We start from the raw sequence: 25,857 nt of genomic DNA, 5'->3' as shown, positions 1-25,857 counted from the left end.
ACTGATTTTAGTATGAATGCAGGCATGTATACTTAATTAAATATTTTATTATTTACAAGTATAAACTCTTGGTCAGAGTATTTTAATCCCATTGTATTTATAGTTAGTATATCTTTTATGGGTTGATATACTCAATTCACTATAAACAAAGCTCTGATACCAATCTGTCACACCCCAAAACCAAGAACGGCGGAAACGTTCAGGGGTGGAGGACGTCATGTAAAGTATCATAACAGTGCAAAGTAGTAAACAAGCAACAACATCATCCATTGCATTAAAAGTAAAGTTTTAATACATTAGTGTTCTTTCATAGTAATAAGACACCAAAATATGTAATCAAAATAAAAGACGAGTCTTGTCTGTGCTCCGTCTTCTCAAAACCTGGTCATCGTACCTGTCTACTGGTGACCTGAGAATACAAGTTGTTTTGAAAGTGTAGATCAGCATAAAGCTGGTGAATTCATAAGTATTATGGTGTCATTGATTCGAAAAGTTGTTATGAAAGACTTGTAAATGTTTAATAAAACATTTAGTATAAGTGTGAAAACCCTAGAAAATCCCATATTTCCTACTAGTATAAAAAGTAGTCTTCTACCAAGACCCGAATGCTTTGAAGGTTTGCATTTCTGTATCAATGAAGATTTTTCCCTGTACAACTGTTATTATAAAAATATAGTCTACCTCATCCTTTATGTGAATGTGTCACAAAATAAAAGTAATAGGGAAAATTATATAATCATTGAAATCGTATCCTTTTGCCTTAGGATAATCACGGCGTGGAAACTCGCCGAATAGTACAACCGAGAACATCCGTCGATGAACAGGTCCCGCTGTAGCTAGCAGCCAGGTGTGGGATGGTCAGTCTCGTATAGTATACATATAGTATTTCTCTCTGTATAGATATAGTATTTCTCTCTGGATAACATGTAATAGTATCTCTTCATATAGTAGTATAGACTCATGAATGAACTGACTCTTGTGTAATTCCTTGTAATAGGAATAGTAATTTGTATCCCCTAAACTATACCTATAATAGTTTACTGGAATGTAAATTGAATGTCCAAGTAGGTTTATACACCCTTGCTACTCAAGAGTGTTGGAACTGAAGAAAGAATGAAAGCTCTCATATCAATACATATATACATGAAACATAAGTGTATAGATATGGTTTTTAACAGTAAATTGAAAGAGGTTTTGTAAAACATTTAAGAGTTTTGAACAATAAATAATAATGACTTGATGTCAGTTTATAAAATAATTCAAAAGTAATTTGTTGATAACAAGGTAAAAATAACTGAAAAGCATTGTATTTATCACATTTTGAAGTATGTGAAATCAGTTGTTTGAAAACACAGTTATAAATCACATGTGATTGATTCTATAACTTCCTGTTTTCTACTTGTATCCCCCCCCCATGAAAGCATTTAAAATCATTTAAAAGATTGATTAAGGGGGTATGAACTCACCTGTAGTGAGTGGTTTGGATGAACGGGTGATGTAGGATGCTAAGTGTCAAGTGAAGACTTGAACACACATAAGGATCCTAGTTAACATATAATCACACATATATGTATCCAATTAGTCATTAAACAACCAATTAACCTAGTTAAGACATCCTAAGACATGTAAAACACTTGATTTAAGTGCTTATAAGTGCTAAGGATTGCATCTAAGGGTTGTAGGACATTGTTATTGAGTTTAGGGTTCAAGGGTAAACTCTCTTGGAGTTTACGGTTTTGTGACCATAACTCATTGAGTTTACGGTCGTAAACCCATGAGTTTACGGCCGTAAACTCATGGTACTTGAGCATTTTCTGTTTTGAAGCCATAGAGATCATAAGAAGCATTCCTACTTCATGTTTAAGCCTTAGGAAGAGATTAGGGCATCATTTCACTCCTTTAGGGAGTTTACGGTCCTTGGACCACTTCTCCTTGGGTTTACGGACGTAAACCCAAATGGTTTATGGTCTTTTGATGTTTTCAAGTACTAAGCACATCAAGGAAGGGGTCTAGGCTAGTTTCCAAGGCTTGGTAAGGGACTAGGGCCACTTTGGCCCCTTTGTTAGGGTTTACGGTCCAAGGTGTTCTTGGACCGTAAACACCTTTGATCTTGTGTTTCTTGGGTGTTTTCTTGATGACTAGAAGTGTAACAAGTCTTATAATACACTAGGGTAAGAGTACTTACTAGGTAGAAGCTTGAAAAGGTGCTAAAAGTCCAAGAACACTAGTGTGTGTTCTTGGTGTTCTTGGTGAAACTTGAAGATCTACACTTTTGGAATGATTTCACGGATGGAATCATGTAAGATCACTAGATTAAGTAAGATATCAACTTTTTAGGGCTAGAAACACTTACAAAGTTGAAGATCTTGAAGAAAAGTCGGATGATACTTGAGAGAGAAATGGGTTTTGGATCTTGAAAATGTGAAAAGTGGTAAATAATGACTAAGTGTCATATTTATACCCCCTTTTAGGGTTTACGGCCGTAAACACCTTTGTTTAGGCCTTAAACTCCAAACTCTTGGAGTTTTGGGACATTATTGTTGCACAATAAACCCTAGGGCATCCTCTCTCCTGTTATCTCCTGAAGTACTAATCTTAAAACACTCAAACTTATTCCAAAAAGCTTGAAAGTTAGCAGAAACTGTTCTGACTTCTATTGAAGTGAATGGCTGTACAGAATAGAAATTTCGGGTTGTCACAATAACAAACATCTACTAATACACATCCACAAAGAGTAAAAGTTGAACCCTGAATAACAGTTTAAATGGAAATGAGTGAAGAGTGATTATTAATTTAAATTGTCATTCAAAATTCACCTTTCACTCTTGATGGATGTATGTTAACCGGTACGGGTCTATCTCACCCCTGAGTCCCTTACGACTCCTTCAGTATCTTTCAACCGGTACGGGTCTATTTCACCCCCTACATCTAAGCATACAGTCATATCAACAAGAGTCACAAAGATCACAAGCACATACAGACATATTAACAAGTGTCACAAAGACAACTATCATCGTACAAACATAATCCAGTGGGCCGATATTGGTGCCTTCGACCCATGAGTACAGTGAAGAAACTCACCTGAACTACTCAACAAAAGTTCAACAGCTACCTAAACATCAGAACAGCCAACCCAAACTTCCTAAAAACAAACCGAGACCAATCCTTAGTCAAATACTAAATTCTACCCAAGTTTGACCAAAAGTCAACGATCAAAGTCCACAAGGTCAACGATCAGCTTAGTCAAAGTCAACGTCACGTCGTAACCATTCCTTGGTCATGTTGTGAGAATGCAACGACAAACCAATCACGATTTTAGGCACTGTCACGTCGTGACATATCCTATTTCACGCCGTGACTTCTGGGCAGAAGGCCAAAATCTTCATTAAGTTCTTAATCTCTTCAAACCAAGGCCCATAACCTCTGATCTAGATCCTAAATAGCTTCATAATGGATAAAGTTTCCAGCCTCATCCATTAGAATGGTCCAAACAACCAAGATCTAGTCTTTAAGTCTCAAAGGGACCAAGAATGCATCTTTCTCAGCTAAATCCATTAATTCCAAGTCTCCAACCTTCATATCTAAATCAACATAATGATTAGATGGATAAAGTTGGAAATTTTATCCATAATAATGTCTCAAGCTTCCAAGATCTAATCTTTAATACACCAAAATGGCCTAAATGACCAAAATAACTTGCATGGATGAAAGGGAAGGCAAAAGATCAAAATTGTCCTAGTCCATGAGGTCTAAGAAAACATTCTAAACTGATCAAAAGGAGTTGGAGTCCAAATCTGAAACATACAATGTTCTTGGGACCTTGGAGAGTAATAAAGTTGCAAACTTTATTCCTAACTCTCACTCAAAACTCATTAAAATGGACCAAAACACCAAATATACTTTGATCCGAAGATGAAATGCAATAAAGCATGGAACTTTATAACTTATAAACGTCTAGAAGGGAGATGAAAGTTGAGATCTTCAATTTCCAAGCTTTAAGGATCAAACTTGCATAAAAACGTTTCTCTAAAACCACCAAAAACTCCAAAAATGGATGACAGAGGAGAAGGGAGGCTCAAATCTTTAAAATGGAGGCTAGGGTTCTCCCACGGGGTTCTAGATATAATGGAGGTAAATAAAATACCCTAGAACATGAATTCTTACCTTTAAATACTTTAAAAACCCTCAAAATTTGTTGGCTTGGGCTGCATAGTTCTCACGTCATGAGAATATATTCTCACCTCGTGAGAACAGGCTCCTCATGTCGTGAGAATTAATTCTCACCTCTTGAGAACTGGTTTTCACCCAATTCCATTCCAACTTCAAACAGTCATAACTTCTTCGTTTCAACTCTGTTTTTGGCATTCTTTATATGCACGGAAAGGTATTGACGATCCCTACAACCCTATCTAGTTACCTTTGACTTAATACATGTAGAACTAAAACCATAATCCATGCAAGAAGCCCGGAATATTACTTTTCCCATTTTACCCTTTTTCTTCAAAGCACAATTCGAAGGCTTTAATCACTTAACCAACATTATCAACATCCAATAAGCTCTAAAACCTATTCCCTTGAAGCCCAAAGTCTTTACTTGATCCATTTATTGTCCACAATCCCGAAATAAGAAACTTCTTGAAACAGGATGTTACACCCACAAACATACATAGAAAGAATATAGAGAGTTTGATGTAGTCGTCCAGCAATATGGGAGTACTTGGTCCACCTTTCCATTCCTAAAAATTAGCAATTGTATTTCATTTGTTTATAATAAAAAAAATATGTTTCATTAATAAATTATTTTTTTCATAATAATATACATTAGTTCAAGGGTAGTCTTTAGAAATGCCCTAATATTTTGGTTATTTGTTAAAAATTGGGTAATCTTCATAAAAGTCCCAATATTTTGACCAAATTAATGAAAAAGATGGGATGTCGGCTAAATCCATGAAACTGGAAAAAAATGGTTTTCCTAAGTTTTAGTCGGCATTATGTGCTTTTCTATAATAAAAATAGTTTCATACATTTTTGTTAACTGGCCTAAATATTGGACCTTTATTGGATATTTACCAAAAATCTATTAAGAAATGAGTTGACTTATACAATTTGACATCTTCCAAAAATCGTGGCTATCTTTTTCTCGTTCAGTTTAAGTAAACTCGTCCCAAAGTAGAGCTTTATGTGTTCTCAAGTCATTTTCCTTCCATATTATTCTCCAAAACCCTAGCAACATGATCTACCTATGTGAATGGTTTAATTATTCGCATTTCATTGATTTTCTAAACAAATTTTAATATTCTTTAATAATTGAATATACATGGAGAATACACAAGTTGATTATAAATTGAGAATTGTATACATAAGTTGAATATACATGGATAATTTGATACACAAGTTGAATATAAATGGAGGAATCATGGAAGTTTACTTCCACACACTTCATCAACATTTGCATGTCATGATGAGAATCTTGACTTTGTCAGAGGAATCATGGAAGTTTACTTCCACACACTTCACCAACATGAAGTAGAAGACTTTAAAAAGCTTAAACACTAGTCAACACTTCACTTTTCTCTTTCTCTCTCTCTCTCTCGCTCTCTATTTCTCTCTCTCTCTCTCTCTCTCTCTATCTCTATCTCTTTCCATCTCTCTTTCTCTCTTAGAATTGTCCCCTCTTTCTCTCAAATTTCATCCAAGATATACATAATTCAAGTGGAGAAAAAAGTTATTGCATCAAGTTTAGACCTTTGGGTGTGCACTTGCTAAAGGGATTTTACTTTGGATCCTCCAACACAAGAAGAAGTTCCGTTTCTTCCTTTCCTTATGTTTTATATAATTGCTAACTCTTTTATAAATGGATCATCTAGTAGGAGAAGAAGACATGCATGTTTCTTTTTTATGTATAAGCTCCCATTGCATGTTTATTTTATAAAAGTCTTAGTTTTCCAATAGTGGTATCAGAGCATGTAACGACCTGGATTTTCTACATCTAATTAACTAGGGATTAGCAGAGCTTTATCTACTAAATGCGAAATTCTACTAAATTCCAACACCTTACATCCCAGGGTTAATCACGGGTTTACAATAAAATCTTACATACAAATTGAAACAACAAGGAAATAAAATTTATTCTAGGTCCATGTGCTCCAGTCTTCTCATGTACCACGACTGCTACCTCGGCATGCAAAATATGAAAATATCCATTACATCATACCACAGGTCTGCTGAGCTACATTCTAATATGTTTTCACTTATCTACTCTATTATCTAACTCTTTTCTATCTTTCTATACTCTAACTTTCTTCTTTGCTTCTTTCTCCTAATCTGCAATCTAATCTCTTTCTCATACTCTGCTTTATTCTTTATTTTTCTCATCTCATCTTTCTTTCTTCTTTCTATACTATACTCTTCTTCTCTACTCTTTCTTCTCATCTCATACTCTTTCTTATCTTCTTATCAGGCTCATCTCACACTCATTTTTAGCCTCTTCTCAGGCTCGTCTCATACTCTTTCTTCTTCTCATACGCAATGCATGCTCTTCTCATATTCTTATTCTATTATGTAAACATATCATAGTCTTAGCATGTATGCCTCATACTATGCTTATTCTTCATCTCTCTTTTCACAACTCTAATGCCAAAGCATTCTATTGTCATCTACACCCAACGGTCCCAGATCATAATACAATATCTTTATCTTCTAAAGGAAAACGACATCCCACTTCATTACTGGGTACGCTTATATGGACCTACTTATCTCTCATATGATCACTCGTAAATTCTTAACCATTTTTTCTATTGAATCCCTCACGGATTCCTTACTTTTAATCCCTCACGGATTATCTCTAAGTTCTTTCAAAGAACTCTCTTATCTTGTTGCACTCGTGGAACCTTTCCCAAATCTTATCTAACGATGTATAATCTCATTCCTGCAGGAATCATCTATCTACACTCCCAAAGGGATCATCATCTCTTTCCACTAGGGAAATAATCTCATTCCTGAAGGAATCATACTCCTATTCATGTAGGAAGCATACTATGACATCCCCGTTTTTCATGGTCAGAAAAGACCTTTTTATTTATGATTATTTTAAAATAGAGAATTCTTTATTTTGCATAATTGGTCCCATAAAAGTATTTCCAAAGAAATGTTTTTCATTGATTATTAAAAACATGGTATGTCATAAATGATCCAAGAAACATAAGCATTACATGCCTTACAATATTTTATATTATGGACTATATTTCCTCAAATCTCTCATCTGGTCCAAGCATCATTATCTTTGTACTTCTTCCTGTGATACAAAGAAACTAAGTGGGTTAGGTTGGTAAACCTAGTGAGTACATAAGTTTTCAACCCACAGTATTATAGTTAATTTGTTTAATTATCTATTTCATATCAAACAATTAACTCGTTTACCCATTTCCATTACCTTGTTCATTCATCTATAGAGACCTATCTTAAGGACCATTGTTGTAATTATCGTGTTTTCCATCTATATTCTATTATATGACTACTTTTTTAGTAAAATGGTACCAGTTCCTACGTCATTAGTACAATAGTACTAGTTCCTACATCGTTGATACGATAGTACGCGTCCCTACGTCGTTACTACAATAGTACTAGTTCCTACATCGTTAGTACAATAGTACTAGTTTCTACAAGAGTTAGTACAATAGTACTATTAAAGTCGTGACATCTTATCGTCATTTTCATCTTTCATCGTACTATGACATCTTATGATCTTTATCTTTCATTACCTAATGTATTATATTCATAAAAATACATATACGGTATAAATAATAAAAATTTATCTTTATAACATTTCATCTAACACAAAATATATTTGTAGATAAGCATATATAACATTCAATTATCTAAATACTTCATATATGTGTGTATGATGAAAGTAACTACGCACTTACTTGATAAAAGTGGATGCCTCAGAATTTAGGCAGAACTTGACCTTAGCACTTAGCTTCTCCTTTGATGTGACCCAAGTTCATATCACTAAGTCTTGGTATTATATTCTTGACGACTAATGATAGTCTAGATTCCTCATTAATCCCAATGTCTACATCAAGATCTATCAAGTAAGGAACAACCATGTAGTATCATATCAGAGGTAGGGTATGTTTGGTATACAGAGTATACTGTTTGGAAATCCCACTTTAAACATCTCACTAAATACAGCCTAGACATAATTCCCGTAAGTAGATCAATTAGTATAATGACTTGAAATCACAGATAAATCTTATTTACAAGTTCATAATAATGACTATGAACATAAATATAAGTTACACTTGAGTTATGATAAGTAAAGCTTAACTTACAGAGAGTTTATCGAAAACCAGGAGATTGCGCGGGCAGAATCCCTACTTGAAAGTTTCTTTTTGTCGCGCTCCTAGAGCTCCAGATATTCTACTAAAATGTTCTAAATTTTGGGAGAAAATCGGACTCAAAGGTGGGAAGGTACTTGCGAGATATTTCGAGAAGTTGTGAGGAAGGAATGCTGATTTCGTAGCATATTTATAAGGTTTACAATAGGGCATGTCCCGCACCTGGTTGACGTGTTCCCTCTAGTTTGTTGCCACGTGGCGTCCATTCCTTCGTCCGCATCATTATTATAAAAACCATGCCACATGTCACCATTCCATGTTGCCACGTCGCCTTGTCTCTTGGAGGAGTGGGCGGTCGACAATGCCACGTGGCATACTCCGGTGCTGCCATGTCACCAACGTAGGTATTTTCTCGCATATTTTCGGACAGTCATAAATTTTGCATACCAGCTCCGTTTTTTATGTTCTTTATATCCCCAGAATCCTCTCGACGAGCTCTACTACTTTCATTAAGGTCTTAATCGCTAATTCTCACTCTAACTAAAATTCATATTTAGACTGATTTAGACTGTTAAAGTCTATGCGAAATTCATAACTCCCTTATACGAACTCCATTCTCAACTGTCTTTATATAGACGGGTTCATATCTACGATATCTTAAACTCTCACTTAGATTGTTTCGGCTAACAATCAACCGATTTGAATTTTGATTTCTATGTCCGCACTGCTACACTGAAACTTTTGAAAAATCATAACTTCCTCTCCCGAAGTCAGATTTGGACATTCTCTATATGCACGCTCTTAGTTTGATGACTAATACGACTTTTGTTTATATTACTTAGGCTAGTAAGCAATCTATCAAAAAATTCACTTTTTACGATATGCAGAGTCGTGTCAGTTTAACCGCGAAACTTCGAAGAAGCATAACTTCTTCATACAAAGTCGGATTTCGGAGTTCTTTATATGTACAAAATCCTTGTCACGTATACTATAACTTTGGTTAAGATTATTTATCCTAAATAATCTCCTACCAATAAGAAATTTTTATCTCTTATTATATCTTAATTGTCTAGCCCAAATCTGTGGGCATTACACATACTCTTATTCTCATAAGAATCATACCCTTATTCCCATGGGAATCATACTCTTCTCTAACTCTTTTATGTGACTCGTCACATAACTATTGTCCCATGAATAATCTATATATTTATCTCATCAAGAGTTCATCTACTAATCATCTAGTACTTAACTCGTTAAGTATTTAATCTAATTCTTCTTCTCATATCTCTTAGGTATTCTAAACAATACTCTTCTCATCTAACCATACATATCTAGGTATACTTACATGCTCTGCTACATATTTCTAACATATACCTCATACATAATCTAAATATACGTACATGCTCTGATACATTTTCTTACACGTATAACCATCATATATTTTCATCTAATCACTTGGGGCATTCACTTAATTCCCCAAGATCCAACATATATATATATATATATATATATATATATATATATATATACCGAAATATTAATGAATATATATCAATAAATAATAAAAAGAGTCTTCAGTATGTGTGACATCCACATAATCGATGTGGGACTTATGTGATTTGCATCCTTCATGACTTTTATCCCTCTAAGACCATTTACAGCGGTGGCTTCCAAACCATTTACAAGCCCACTTCAGCCACAATTTCATGCCACATGGATTAATGTCTTTCAGTACTTTTTTTCTTTTTGGAACTGCTGAATTTTATAAAATAAAACTAGCAAAAAGCTAGAGAGAAAAAAACAATTACATCACAATAGTAGCTAAAGAGGGGTATGAAGCCACTCGCTCCAACGTAACTTAACATTACTACATCTATTAGAGATCCAAAAGAAAGACTTCTCAACAAATTCATCAAAAAGAAGAGACTTCTTTGGTAAAATTGTTCCAAAATAGTTTATTGCGAAAATTCCATATGCACCAAAAAGAAGTGATAATGACCGCATCAAACACCTTCCGTTGACCTCTCTGCAAATTAACATCATCCAACCAATTGATTAAAGATTGCACTGAAAGCTGAGCCGGAAGAGATAAGCTCCACCAAATAGCAATCATGGCCCAAATATCTATTAACTCGGAACAACCTGTAAAAATATGATCAATAGTCTCCACTGCACAAGTACAAATCGGGCACATAATTGAGGGAACCAAAATGCATCTATTAGATAATATCTCGCTCGTTGGAATACTAGAATGTTGAACCCTTCAGATTAGAATATTGAGTTTAATAGGGACCCAATTATTCAATCTAGTAACCATATCTCCCGATGTAACCAAACCACTATCTAGGGCATAACGAGCTGACGAAACAGAAAAAGTGTCAGAAATATCAAGAGACAAACCCAGCTTATCCGGAACCTGCTGAAGGTAAACATCCTGCATCAGCTCCAGAAACAAGTCCCACTGAGCTTGCTCTATACCTCCTCTAGGCATACGTCTAAGCTCTTTTCGTATTCCAATACTTGAAAGGCTTGCAAAACTGATGGTCCCAATTTTATTATTAATTAATATTTTTCATTGTCTTATTTAATTAATCAATTTGTCATCTCATTTGAATATATTTAGTTATCAAAAATCAATTAACTTAAAACTATTAATGATATTGAAGATATAAAAATCAATTAACTTAATACTATTAATGTTCTTGAACTAACTATAAGAAATTTGTATATGACGCTTTTGTTTCAAGTTACGTTTTGCTTTCAAATTTAATCCATAACTTTTTATTATTTATTTATATATATTCATTAATATTCGGTATTTAAATAATAAATAAATATATATATATATATATATATATATATATATATATATATATATATATATACATGGTTATAATCCGTGTCGGTATAACTAAAATTTTTATATAGAAAAAAAAATCAAGGATCGTAAAAAGAAAAACATCGGGTTTTCGATTGTAAGTAATCATGATTTAATTTGATAAGTAAAATTAACCTAATACTTTAACATAGATTTTGAAATAATTATTTATATACAACATTGAAAGTTTTATTGGTCAAATTATCATCCTTATCTAAAATCAAGATTTTTTTTTCGATTTTCTATTATCCAAATAAAATTTTCTAATCTTTCTCCTCTCTCTAGCGTTAATATAATACATGTCCTCCTTTGGTTCTATAAAGTAAAAGTAATGAACACAATTAAATGTTATAATGAACTGTATAAAAAATAATGAAAAATTAAAAATTTATTAATCAAAAAATATTAAGATTATTTTTTACTTTAATATTTTAATTGATTGATAAAATATTGGTTTTGTTTATTATAAATTTAGAGAACATACATAATTCCTTGAAAACATGTAGTAAAGATAAAAAAAAAAATGGAGACTATCACCATTCTAGTTCATGTTAAAGACATGTGCACTTGATTAGTTTTGAGGTAATGATGTAGTATGATTATTTTTGGATTTTCTACTATCCAAATATTATTTTTTTAATTTTTCTTTTTTCTTTAGCATGAGTATAGTCCATATTATTCTTTGAATGTGCAAAAAAAATAATATTAAAAAAATGATATTAATTTGTAAACATGTTATAAAATAGGAATGAATAACATTTAAGAATTGTAAAACAATATTAGTTCATAAACATGTTATAAAATAGGAATGTATAACATTAAAGAGAAAACATGTTATAAAGTCGATTGGAAGATCCATAAATTTTTATCACCTATAATGTCATGTGCGAGTAGGTATACCACGTAAATTTGTATATATTTAAAAAAATAGAATTATAGGTTAGTGTTATTTGGATTTAACGTAAATTTGTACATATAACTAACTATATTAACATAAATAAAACTTAAATAAAAAATATTAGTAAAAGAGTTGCTTTGTAAATTTCATTTTAAAAGTTTACCTAATACATGAAGTATAATTTTTTATGAACTCAAATAAACGACTCAACATAATAAGAAATTTTGATAAATATCCATTAAAAATAAATTTGTATACTTAAATATATGAGCTCAATTAAAAGACGATGTATATTAAATCTTGAACATTTGAAAATAAGACCGGGGGAGTGGCTACGGTAGAGACCGTAGTCTCCTTGCCACTTCAGCCGGAACACCGGCCCTCCGGTGCGGTTAGGGTGCGACCTAGGCCGCAGTGTGGCAATTGGAGGGAGCGCTTGGTGATGCTTTGTGATTGGCTAGCTTGTTTTGGCTGTCTCTTTTGTTTTTAATTAAAATTAAAAAATTTATATTTAAAAATAAATAAATAAATAAAGGAGTGTGGTACCACTTAGGTGTGACATTAAACCACACTTTCGTAGTAAATGTTGATGTGTCACTTACGTGGCAGTGTGACAAAATGAGGAAGTGTGACACCACTCCCTCCAGCCTAATAGCCCAAATTTTCCAATTTACTCCATCGCTTTTGTACTTTTCTCACCTAATTAATTTTAATTACTTTAAATAATTCAAACTATTTTGTTTGACATAGACTGCCAATTCCCTTCGCAATTATCTGTCGATCACCCCCAAATAATGCCTAAAAGCTATAACATACTCCCTTAACTTCAACCACCCATCTAGGTTCTTCTTTATTCAATCTATTTTTTATCTCTTCTCACCACCATTAAGATACTTCTCGGAACAAAGCTGTTGCACAGGTCTGTTGTGTTATTTTAAGAATATATGAACACAAAAACTAAAAGAAACAGTTAGGGGCTCTTGTATTATCATATTCAATATTTAGATAACATTGTATATTCATTACTTTTTATAACAAAAAATCATTGACACATATGTATGTTTTGTTGTTTTTAGGTTGGAAATCTATATAATCAAATGGCTTGACGATGGTTATTGAGTCAACTGTTGCAGGCTTAGCACAAAAGGTAAACAATGATATTAGTTGGCATTTTATAGAATTTTCAAAGTGTGGCAGAAAATGAAATGGTACCTATTTTCATATATTTACGTGTTTAACGGAAATTTAAAGTAGGATGTTATATTTCACAGAAAGTAAAACTGTAAAGTACATTGTTATATTAGGGTAGAGAATAAATGAAAAAAATCTCATTTATTTAAACATAAAGTATAAACAGTAGGAAAAAACAGTATTGTACTTTATTTAAATGGAACATATATAGCATTAAAGTTTACCCTTTTATTTAAAGGGAATATATACATAACATGAAAAATTACAGTTTTACCCTTTGAGAGATTACTTTGATTGTTATGAAGTACAATGGTATAAAAGGATTGCTTTTGAAGCTACTAGGCTATATTTATAGTTTATTTCTATAGAAAAATATTTCAGTGATAAAAGATTGCATAGTAGTTTAAAGAATATGTCAGCAACATGATTTATTAATTAAAATATGATTTTTTTTAGGCGTTTCTAGTATGGATAATTGAAATACAACATTGCATAAATGAAATTGTTACATGCATTACATAAAATTACTATTTCAGACTAACAACTAATACTCTATAGAAATTCAAACAGGAAGAAGAATCATTACATGATTACACATGCACAAAAAACTAACCACGTTAAAAATCGAAACAGAACATTATTAGTGTTGATTGAAGATGTACTACCCTGATTTTTTTTTGATGTATCTCTTGTAGAAATCGTGATAATTGAAGATGTGAAAGCAATATTTTTTTGAACTATAATGAAGGTGTCGTGGTTTTCATATGAAGTTTGAACGAAGAATGGGCTATATAATAGGTACTTTTAGGTATTCACAATAATAAAATCCCAGATTTTATGGGATAGATTGAAAACCTGACATGTTTAATTGCAATTTTGAATTGGTATTACAAACATATCGAAAATAAATTAGGATAGGATTATTTGTTTCAAATTTTAAAAAGCAATTGATTTGTTACCAAAAAAAGTGGATCGATGTAGATGTGTTGTGTTGGACGATTTTTGTGAATATAGCTTAATAATATGACATGTGGCAAAAGTGCATCTTAGAATAGAGACAAATGATATATATATATATATATATATATATATATATATATATATATATATATATATATATATATATATATATAAATAGTTGTTGATGTGGCAATAGGGACCACATTTGATAGAAAAGTAATATTTTATTGATGTAAAGACGACTGTAAAAGGGTAAAATTTAAAATCAGTAACATTGTATTGATGTGGATGGTCTAACCGTTCCTTACCTAATTGCATTTTACTTGCTTTTTATTTTATTAAGACAAATTGCAAAAATTGTCCATGTGTTTGTCAAAATTATGTGATTTTTGTCCAAAAAGGTTTGGTGGTGCTTGAGTGGTCCAAGATTGAATAATTTAGTGATTTTGGTCCTTATATACTTGAAATTACTTATGTGCCCTTATAACTTTTATTTCTAATTTTTTTAATTGTTATAAGAGCTAAATTAATTAAATTTTAAAATTAAAATTTTAAAAACTTGGGCTCACCCCTCAGCACACATGACACACCTAATAAAACTCTTCATCCTATTATATTTCTTTCTCCTCCATCGGGAGAGCTTCTCTTCTGCTGGAGTTGCCATCATAGCCACCAATGCGACCACCACTGCCACCATTGTCATCAAAATTACCACCATTACTTCCATCAACCACCAACCTTCTTCACTTGACTATTGTACCGTCCCAAAAACCATAACCAAAGTTTTCATTCTTAAGTTATACAAAAACATTTTTTCTAGGAAAAAAAGTCAAGAATATCATAAGCATCAAAATACAATCATCCCAAAAATCAGAATATCACAAAATATGGAATCATGAAAGTTGTCGATGAGAGTGTATAGTCAAGCCTTCGCTTTCCCACGATCATCTGAAGTACCTGAAACACATTTAAATCCACAACTGTAAGCATGAAGCTTAGTGAGTTCCCCAAAATATCACATATAACACATCATAATAAACAGCTACGGGTTATCAGTAACCCTGTGACTATTAGCAGTCATGAGGACTATCAACAGTCTTGTGGGCAAACAACATGCCTTATGGGTTATCATCAACCCTGGGGTTATCAACAACTTTGGGGACTATCAGTAGTCCTGGAGTTCTTAGCAACTCAATAATACATATAACCGCAATCAGTAAATAAGACTCAGCTAGTCTAGCATGCACACCACTATGGCATATGTAATACAGTAAGAAGTCTCACCTCGCAGATAGAAGCCAAACACAAGAGCTCTCACACAGTGAAGACCAGTAAAACGAGACACCTAACAACAATAAAGAAGTACCCTCTCAGTTTACACCCAAAAATCGTTAAATTGACCAAAAGTCAACTATAATCAAAGTCAACGGTCAACGTCAACCTCAGTAGGTATCCACATAGTGGCCATCCATAGGCCACGTCATGGAAACTTCTTGACAAAACAGACAGGCAACCCCCCAGTCGCCACATCGTGACGGGCATCACGTCGTGGAAACTGGGCTTTCACAGCCTAATGGATTAGGCTCTCAATCCATTAAGCCACCCTTTCAAACTTTCAAGAAAGCTTCCTAAGGTCTAATACAACATAAAAATCGATGCTTTTCAGTCATGTCGTAACATCCCAATTTTCAAAACCAAAAATTTTGTTTTTAATTAAGTAACTTATCAAACGGTTTACTGAAAAACATCATCGAATCATATCATATCATAAAACATAGTCACGTGTCTCAAACCAAATCATAAAATAGTAATAATGTCAGAGTACAATCCCAAGAATCTCATAATGCGGAAATAATGTGTGTGTGATGCGCTGCTACCATGCCGGCTCATTCCCCTTCGAAGAAGAGGTACCTGAAAACAAAACTGGAAACTGTAAGCACAAAGCTTAGTGAGTTCCCCTATCATACCACATACCATACTATAAACATACTGTCAGACATATCTGGGTACCCGACCTACCCTGTTAGGCATACCGGGGTGCCTAACCTACCCCTGTCAGACATACCGGGGTGTCCGACCTACCCTTCCGGTTTATCTCAACCGGTTACGGGGACTATTTCACCCCCTACTACTACCACATAATAACATGACATAATTATACTGTCAGGTATACCGGGGTGCCCGACCTACCCTCTGGTTTATTTCAACCGTAACATGGGGACTATTCCCCTTACTACCACTATCACCTAGCATCATAACATACGTGCATATAGAACATATCAGATAGTGGCAAACCCGGGTAATTATCACAAAGACAATTACCTAACAAACAAATACCTACTAGTGGGCCGACATTGTGGCTGTAGACCCACTTCTACTGGAAGGTAACTCACCTCGTAAAGCTAAGTGTCGATTCTCCCGGAAAGTAATCTCTAACAGCTGCTCCGATGACTCCCGGCTATCATAATCATAACAACACTCAATCAAAATCTATAATACTTCCTAGGGTAAAATGACCATTTTACCCCTTTGTTCTAAATTGGACCATTCCCAAGGCCCATTTCCATCTTATCTTTCCCAGCACACAATTAACAGACTAAGGCCCACTAATGGCCCAATTTTCTAAATTGGGCCCAACTCTTCAAATGGGCCTTTTAACAAGTCCAATAAATCCTTAGCCCAAAATAAATAATCTCGAGTGGCCCACTATGGCCCAAAAGGCCCAATACTTCTAATTCCAAATTCCCAGGCCCAGAACTATACTCCACAGTGGGCCATAAGGCCCAATAGTCCAGGCCCAGCCCTCTAAGAGCAAAAAAATCCCAAGGTAGCCACTCTGCATGCGTACGTGCGGCGTACCTGGCACATACGCCCAGCATACGCTGGCCTTGACCGCAAACGGGAAGTTGACCCAGTACGCGCAACGTACCAAGGTATACGCTTAGCGTACTGGCCAGCTTTCTTGGGACTTCATTTGTGACTTAATCCATTAAGTCTTCACGTCCAAAATATAGATCCAGGTCCTTTAAGACCTCCTAATCCATAAAGTCACAAACTTTATGTGCTTGCATGCATGGTTGGGGTCAAAACATGATTTTGGTCCTTTAAAAAGCTTTATGACCATCAAACACTTGCATGGTTGTGGCTTAACCATCAAGTTCCGATTTTTATGAATCTTAGTGCCTCTAAGAGCCCAAAAGGATAGCTCTTATGGTCTAAAATCATCAAGATGCAAGAAGCCTCAACAATGGAGTCCAAAAGTGGCATAAAACACCCCAACATCAAATCTAGACATGCACTGATCAAGTTTGAAGCTTGATACCTCAAATTAGTCAGAAATGGTGCCAATATCCTGGATCTACAAGCTCCTTTTGAATCCTTGCTCCTTCTTCAAGCTCCTTTCTCTTTCGAAACACCAATACTACACCAAGATACTCTCAAATGGCTTCCAAATCACAAGAACACACAAATATGGGTTAGGGTTTTCGTGGTAACTGTCTAAGGGTGAGAGGGAGGATGGACCAAAGGCATAAGGTCCTTTGTATCGGGATCAAACCCTAAAATTTAGGGTTTTAGAACCTGCATACGTACGCTGGGCGTACCAGCATGGCCTCCGCGTTCTAGTTTGTTGAGTACATTGAGCATACATGCCAAGGTACGCTCCGCGTACGTGCTTCCTCAGCCCAATCACATGGGCCCAAAGGTCCAAGCCCAACCATATAAAACTAATAACCTTATACAAATAAAAGATTAGTACCTTATAAATCTCGGATGTTACAAATCTCCCACAATTGAATTAGACTTCGTCCTCGAAGTCTGCTGCTATCGGGAATAACTCGGGGTAATGCTCCCTCATCTCGTCTTCTGGCTCCCACGTCCATTCCGAGCCCTTGCGGTGCTGCCACTACACCTTCACCAAATCTACTTCCTTGTTCCTCAGCGCCTTCGTCTTCCTGTCTAGAATAGCTACTGGCCGCTCAATGTAGTTCAGGCTGTCGTCCACCTGAATATCCTCCAGAGGCACCACTGCAGAGTCACCAGGCACTTCTGTAGCTGGGAGACGTGAAAGGTACTGTGAATCTGGCTAAGCTCGGCTGGAAAATCCAGCCTATACGCCACCTTGCCCACCTAGGCTGCAACCCTGAAAGGACCGATGTACCTGGGGCCTAACTTGCCCCGCTTCCTGAACCGGATGGCACCTTTCCAAGGCGACACCTTCAGGAGAACCATATCCCCGACTTGGAATTCCAGGTCCGAACGGCGCTTGTCGGCATAACTTTTATGCCGACTCTGAGCAGTCTGAAGCCTGCTCCGGACCTGCTGGATCCTCTCCGTCGTCTTGAGTACCACTTCGGTACTCCCCATGACCCTTTTCCCAACCTCACCCCAGCAAATCGGGGTCCTGCACTTCCTCCCGTACAACATCTCGAAGGGAGGACGGTCGATGCTCGCGTGTTAGCTATTATTGTAGGAAAACTCTGCCAAGGGAAGGTAGGTATCCCAGCTACCACCAAAGTCTAGATAGCATGCCCGCAGCATATCCTCCAAAGTCTGGATGGTCCGCTCGCTCTGACCATCCGTCTGCGGGTGAAAAGCAGTGCTAAAGTGTAGACGAGTACCCAACTCGTCGTGAAACTTCTTCCAGAATCTGGAAGTGAACCGTACGTCTCTGTCAGAAATCACGGAGACTGGCACTCCGTGTCGAGCTACTACCTCTCGGATGTAGATATCGGCCAACTTCTCGGCCGAGATACTCTCCTGGATAGGGATGAAATGAGCACTCTTGGTCAATCGATCCACGATGACCCAAATCGAATCCATTCCCCGTGCGGTCCTAGGAAGCTTTGTGATGAAATCCATAGTAATATCTTCCCATTTCCACATAGGGATATCTAACGGCAGTGTCTTGTCGTGAGGCCTCTGGTGCTCTGCCTTGACATTCCTGCAAGTCAGGAATCTCTCGACGTACCAGGCTACATCCCGCTTCATGTAGGGCCACCAGTAATCAGGACAAAGATCTCTGTACATCTTCGTCGCCCCGGGATGAATGGAAAATCTGGATTTGTACGCCTCCTCCATCAGAACCTGGCGCACACCTCCATGATATGGAACCCACACCATGCGGTGTAGTGTCAACAACCCTCGGTTATCATAGTCGAAGGAGGAAACCTGGCCCACAATACGCTCGCTCTTCCGATGTTCCTCCTTCCTAGCCTCTCGTTGAGCCTCTCGGATCTGCTCCAGAAGCGGAGTCACTACCGTCATCCGCAGACAAATATCTCGGATCGGGGCCGTCTTGCGGCTAAGAGCATCGGCTACCACATTGGCCTTTCTCGGGTGGTAAAGGATCTCACAGTCATAATCCTTCACCTCATCTAGCCACCGATGTTGTCTCATGTTCAGATTCGGCTGATCCATGAGGTACATCTGACTCTTGTGATCCGTGTAAATGGTACAACGGACCCCATAGAGGTAATATCGCCAAATATTGAGGGCGAAGACGACCGTACCCAACTCCAAATCATGTGTCGGGTAGTTCACCTCGTGTGACATCCCCTAATTTCTCGGCCAGAAAATACCAACTCCAAATCATGTGTCGGGTAGTTCACCTCGTGTAACATCCCCTAATTTCTCGGCCAGAAAAGACCGATTTCGTTTATGTTTTTTAAAATAAAATCAGAGTAATCCTTTTAAAAGGTGTTGCGGAATTTGTTCCCATAAAAACATGATAATTATATTATCAAATGATTTCTGAAGAAATGTATTTTATTCACTTTAACCATTGGGATGTCATCATCAATACAGAAACATAAGCATAAACAGAACTTACACCCACACTAGTGATCTACATCTCTTTTAATCTCTCAGTGTAAAGTAACTTCGTATCGATACCTGTGATGCAAACAAACTGAGTGGGTCAGGCTTGGGCGCCTGGTGAGCATATAGGGTTTTCAACCCATAATAAATAATTTATTATGCTTAAACATCAAACAATCAACCCAATTACCCAATCCCCATTATCTTATTCATTTCTTAAGGATTTACCCTAAGAATCAAATCTCACTCATTCCTAAGGATTCATCCTAAGGAATAGGCACGAAGTCCATCGCTGCCCAAGGTTTATACTATAAGCACTAACAAACGTCGATCAAGAATCGACTATCCTTCATCCAATCATTCCTCAGGATTGACCTAAGGAATTTATCCAAAGTCCATTGCTACCAAGGTTCATACAACAGGCAATACGTCACATAGTCGCCAAGGTTTATACAATAGGCACTACGTCTCATAGTCGCCAAGGTTTATACAATAGGCACTACGTCTCATAGTCACCAGGGTTTATATAATAGGCACTACGTCTCATAGTCGCCAGGGTTTATACAATAGGCACTACGTCTCATAGTCGCCAGGGTTTATACAATAGGCACTACGTCTCATAGCTGCCAATGTACTAAATACATAGCTGCCAATGTACTAAATACATAGCTATACTGTACTAAATTCATAGCTACCAACGTACATCTATACTGTACTTTTATCCCTCATACTTTATCTACCCATGTTTTACCCAACATATTTGAAGATAAAATATATATACATTTTAAATCATTTTAAACATGTATAAAACATTCATTCAACATCCATCTCAAATAAACAAACAACATATATACACATATCACGTATTTTATATAAAATACTTCATATCTATGTGTAAGATGAATGTGACTATACACTCACTTGATTTAACGATAACCGGGCAGCACTTCGTTGCCTAAAACGATCGTTTCTAATAAAACCGGAAGTTTTATTGAGAAACCGGGCTCTACGAGGGTCGGGCTTCGAAACCGAAAAGATAAATTTGTCGGGCTTCTCGGGCACTTCGTGGCGTATTCCGGGGGTTATAATTGATACCGGGGCTTTGGGGATGATAAAATGAAAGAAATATGGGTTTAGGGGCTAAAAGTGTCACTTTTCCAAAATATACCCGGGAGGTCTCGCACCCACCTAGGCTGCGAGCCTCCTGATCCAACGGATGAGAAGCCTCCAGGTGGCGCAGATCCGGAGCGAGGGGCACGTGGGTTGCGCATGCGAAGGGGCTGCTGGCAGCTCCTGATTGGACCGAGGTCTAGTGGTCCGAGGTAGAGGGTTCATGGCATCCTGCGAGGGTTCGGACACGAGGAAAGGGGCACGCGTCGCCTTCTCACTGGACCGCTTCGGATCAGCTCAGCAGCTCGGATGACTCAGCACAATTTCGGACACGTGACATGTTCTAAGCGAGGACACGTGGCCGAAGTCCACCTATGCGAAATTCCTCGGTTTTGGGGATTTTTCTCGTTTTTCACGCCAAAACTTCTAAAATCCATAACTTTCACATACGAGCTCCGTTTTTTACGTTCTTTATATGCACGCGTAGGTAAAATTACGCTCTACAAGTTTCGTTTAGACTTCGTCGGCTAATTTTGAATTTAATTTTTATATTATTATTTTTAACAGACCGGGACAGGAAATCCATTAAAAATTCATAACTTCTTCATCCGACGTCCGTTTTCGTCTGTCTTTTTACTGTTGTGCTACAAATGATGAGACCTTCGATTCTTGTTTAGGTCGTGTCAGCTAAAAATCACTCGATCTAAAATTCGAGTTTTTAGCTGTCTACTGCTAAGCTGAAACTTCGAAAAATCATAACTTCCTCATACGAAGTCAGATTTGGGCGTTCTTTTTATACATACTCTCGGTTTAACGAGCACTACGACTTTCGTTTATATCACTAAGGCTAAAAAGTAGTTTATCAAAAACTCACTTTTTACGACATTCGGCACCGTGCCGGTTTGTCGCGAAACTTCGAGAGGTCATAACTTCTTCGTTATAACTCGGATTTCGGCATTCTTTATATATTCGGAAACCTTGAGACATATACTACAACTTGGTTAAGATTAATCCTTCTAAATAATCTTCCATAAAAAAGTCATTTGATTTAACGTATTTTATACACATATCACGTATTTTATATAAAATACTTCATATCTATGTGTAAGATGAAAGTGACTATACACTCACTTGATTTAACGATAACCGGGCAGCACTTCGTTGCCTAAAACGATCGTTTCTAATAAAACCGGAAGTTTTATTGAGAAACCGAGCTCTGCGAGGGTCGGGCTTCGAAACCGAAAAGATAAATTTTTCGGGCTTCTCGGGCACTTCGTGGCGTATTCCGGGGGTTATAATTGATACCGGGGCTTTGGGGGATGATAAAATGAAAGAAATATGGGTTTAGGGGCTAAAAGTGTCACTTTTCCAAAATATACCCGGGAGGTCTCGCACCCTCCTATTTATAGGCTGCGAGCCTCCTGATCCAACGGCTGAGAAGCCTCCAGGTGGCACAGATCTGGAGCGAGGGGCACGTGGGTTGCACATGCGAAGGGGCTGCTGGCAGCTCCTGATTGGACCGAGGTCTAGTGGTCCGAGGTAGAGGGTTCGTGGCATCCTACGAGGGTTCGGACATAAGGAAAGGGGCACGCGTCGCCTTCTCGCTGGACCGCTTCGGATCAGCTCAGCAGCTCGGATGACTCAGCACAATTTCGGACACGTGGCATGTTCTAAGCGAGGACACGTGGCCGAAGTCCACCTATGCGAAATTCCTCGGTTTTGGGGATTTTTCTCGTTTTTCGCGCCAAAACTTCTAAAATCCATAACTTTCGCATACGAGCTCCATTTTTGACGTTCTTTATATGCACGCGTAGGTAAAATTACGCTCTACAACTTTCGTTTTGACGTTCTTTATTATTTTTAACAGACCGGGACAGGAAATCCGTTAAAAATTCGTAACTTCTTCATCCGACGTCCGTTTTCGTCTGTCTTTTTACTGTTGTGCTACAAATGATGAGACCTTCGATTCTTGTTGAGGTCGTGTCGGCTAAAAATCACTCGATCTAAAATTCGAGTTTTTAGTTGTCTACTGCTAAGCTGAAACTTCGAAAAATCATAACTTCCTCATACGAAGTCAGATTTGGGCGTTCTTTTTATACATACTCTCGGTTTAACGAGCACTACGACTTTCGTTTAGATCACTAAGGCTAAAAAGTAGTTTATCAAAAACTCACTTTTTACGACATTCGACACTGTGCCGGTTTCTCGCGAAACTTCGACAGGTCATAACTTCTTCGTTATAACTCGGATTTCGGCATTCTTTATATATTCGGAAACCTTGAGACATATACTACAACTTGGTTAAGATTAATCCTTCTAAATAATCTTCTATCAAAAAGTCATTTTTGATGCTTATCGTCTCTAAATTGACTAGCCCGGATCTACGGGCGTTACAATTATCTCCCCCTTAGGATGATTACGTCCCGGAATCATCAACGAAAATAGGACTTGTATAATGATTCCATATGTTATCTTTCCATCCTAAGTAATAACCATAATGCTCAATCTTACACCTGCTCTTCGTACTAGGTTGGACTTTCAATCGTAACCTACAAGTTACAAAATAAATCCTTATTGAGGACTCCTTCTTCTTCTTAGGATAAGTACTTCCCCTTATCTATTGTAACAGATCGACGGGTCATGTTCTAATGACCTTCATCGGATGATGCAACGTCTAGACTCAAGTCTCTTTGAGTCAAATTCCAGAATGGAATATACCTTCGTTCGTATCTTAATGTGATATAATCACATTTTAGCATATAGCATTTCCAGCTACAAGCTTCATTAACAACGAGCGCGATGCTATCGATCGCATTAATTTCAACCTTCCGACATTAGTCAGTTGCTACATCGAACGTGGTCCTCCGAACCATGTAACAAACTCATCGTAGTCGGACTCAATTTGATATGACCACTAGGGTTGGAATAACAACCAACTTACTAGTCATTACCGAAACAAGGGTAATGACATATCCGAATAAAACGGAATCAATCACTAGTTTCTTGGTAACCTTGTGACTTTCCCTAATCCAAGCGTGAGTCTTGTGCTTCCAGTAGCATAGATCTCTACTACTATTCACACCTACTCATACTCGTCCCAAGTATTGTCTCGCAGTCCCCAAGCTCTAAAATCACAAAACAATTTAACACATACGAATGTGTCCAAATAATCATAGAATTTTTTTTTCCTAGACTCTACTAGGACTTCTTCCATGCGTATCTTCAATCATCAATTCTACTTCGACTCGGTTGGTGATGGAAATTCCAGACGATGGGACAACTTCAAGAATTACACCAGTCGTTCCATCATCCTGCCAATCGAAGGTGTACTTCATACGTACCATACTCCTCTAAACGTTCCATTATTTTATCAGACATATTCTAAAGGCAAGATACCACTCTTACGATATCTCCCGATAGGTGTCATTCACTATCATAAGCCTTTCATTTCCTCCATTTACTCAATTCTCTACGAGTCTCCACCATAACGTTTTGTACACCCAAACAAACGTTCGGTGTACCGGGCGAGAATTTAAGATAAGAAAGCTTTATTTACGATAGACGTATAAATCTCCTTATCACTCCGAAACGTTTACATGTTAGTTCTAATCTCGCAATCATACGCTTAGAATCCTACACACATAAGGTTTCCAGATCCGGTCGGCAACAGACCATAGATCCGAACAAATAATAGCATATAAGGCATCCTTATAGCTATAACATAAAATATTTAACACATAAAACATTTTAGGCATCTTTCCTAAAATAAACTTGTGCTCGTGTCTAAAATATAGCAGACACTCATCTCACAATCATCACTTAGCATTCTAAGTTTAAGTCTAGAAATCCTACAAATTCCTAGTTCGCTTAAACTAATGCTCTGATACCAACTGTGACATCCCCTAATTTCTCGGCCAGAAAAGACCGATTTCGTTTATGCTTTTTAAAATAAAATCAGAGTAATCCTTTTAAAAGGTGCTGCGGAATTTGTTCCCATAAAAACATGATAATTATATTATCAAATCATTTCTGAAGAAATGTATTTTATTCACTTAAACCATTGGGATGTCATCGTCAATACAGAAACATAAGCATAAACAGAACTTACAATCACTTACACTAGTGATCTACATCTCTTTTAATCTCTCAGTGTAAAGTAACTTCGTATCGATACATGTGATACAAACAAACTGAGTGGGTCAGGCTTGGGAGCCTGGTGAGCATATAAGGTTTTCAACCCATAATAAATAATTTATTATGCTTAAACATCAAACAATCAACCCAATTACCCAATCCCCATTATCTTATTTATTTCTTAAGGATTTACCCTAAGAATCAAATCTCACTCATTCCTAAGGATTCATCATAAGGAATAGGCACGAAGTCCATCGCTGCCCAAAGTTTATACTACAAGCACTAACAAACGTCGATCAAGAATCGACTATCCTTCATCCAATCATTCCTCAGGATTGACCTAAGGAATTTATCCAAAGTCCATTGCTACCAAGGTTCATACAACAGGCACTACGTCACATAGTCGCCAGGGTTTATACAATAGGCACTACGTCTCATAGTCACCAAGGTTTATACAATAGGCACTACGTCTCATAGTCACCAGGTTTTATACAATAGGCACTACGTCTCATAGTCGCCAAGGTTTATAC

At 36.7% G+C, this 25,857-nt stretch overlaps 1 long non-coding RNA gene across 1 annotated transcript; it reads left to right on the top strand.

The window, feature by feature from the left end:
- The first annotated feature begins 12,912 nt into the window (after window positions 1–12,912).
- Window positions 12,913–14,108, top strand: LOC145119434 (uncharacterized). The gene is made up of 3 exons (XR_013713851.1): window positions 12,913–13,034; window positions 13,192–13,262; window positions 14,002–14,108. It is a non-coding gene; the product is annotated as an uncharacterized LOC145119434 (long non-coding RNA).
- Window positions 14,109–25,857: the final 11,749 nt, after the last annotated feature.

Source organism: Lactuca virosa, chromosome 6, assembly GCF_052849685.1.
Source record: "Lactuca virosa cultivar CGN04683 chromosome 6, Lactuca_virosa_CGN04683_v6, whole genome shotgun sequence".
NCBI classification, from domain to species: domain Eukaryota; kingdom Viridiplantae; phylum Streptophyta; class Magnoliopsida; order Asterales; family Asteraceae; genus Lactuca; species Lactuca virosa.
The sequence above is the reverse complement of the archived record's forward strand: the minus strand, read 5'-3'. Positions and strand labels throughout refer to the sequence as shown.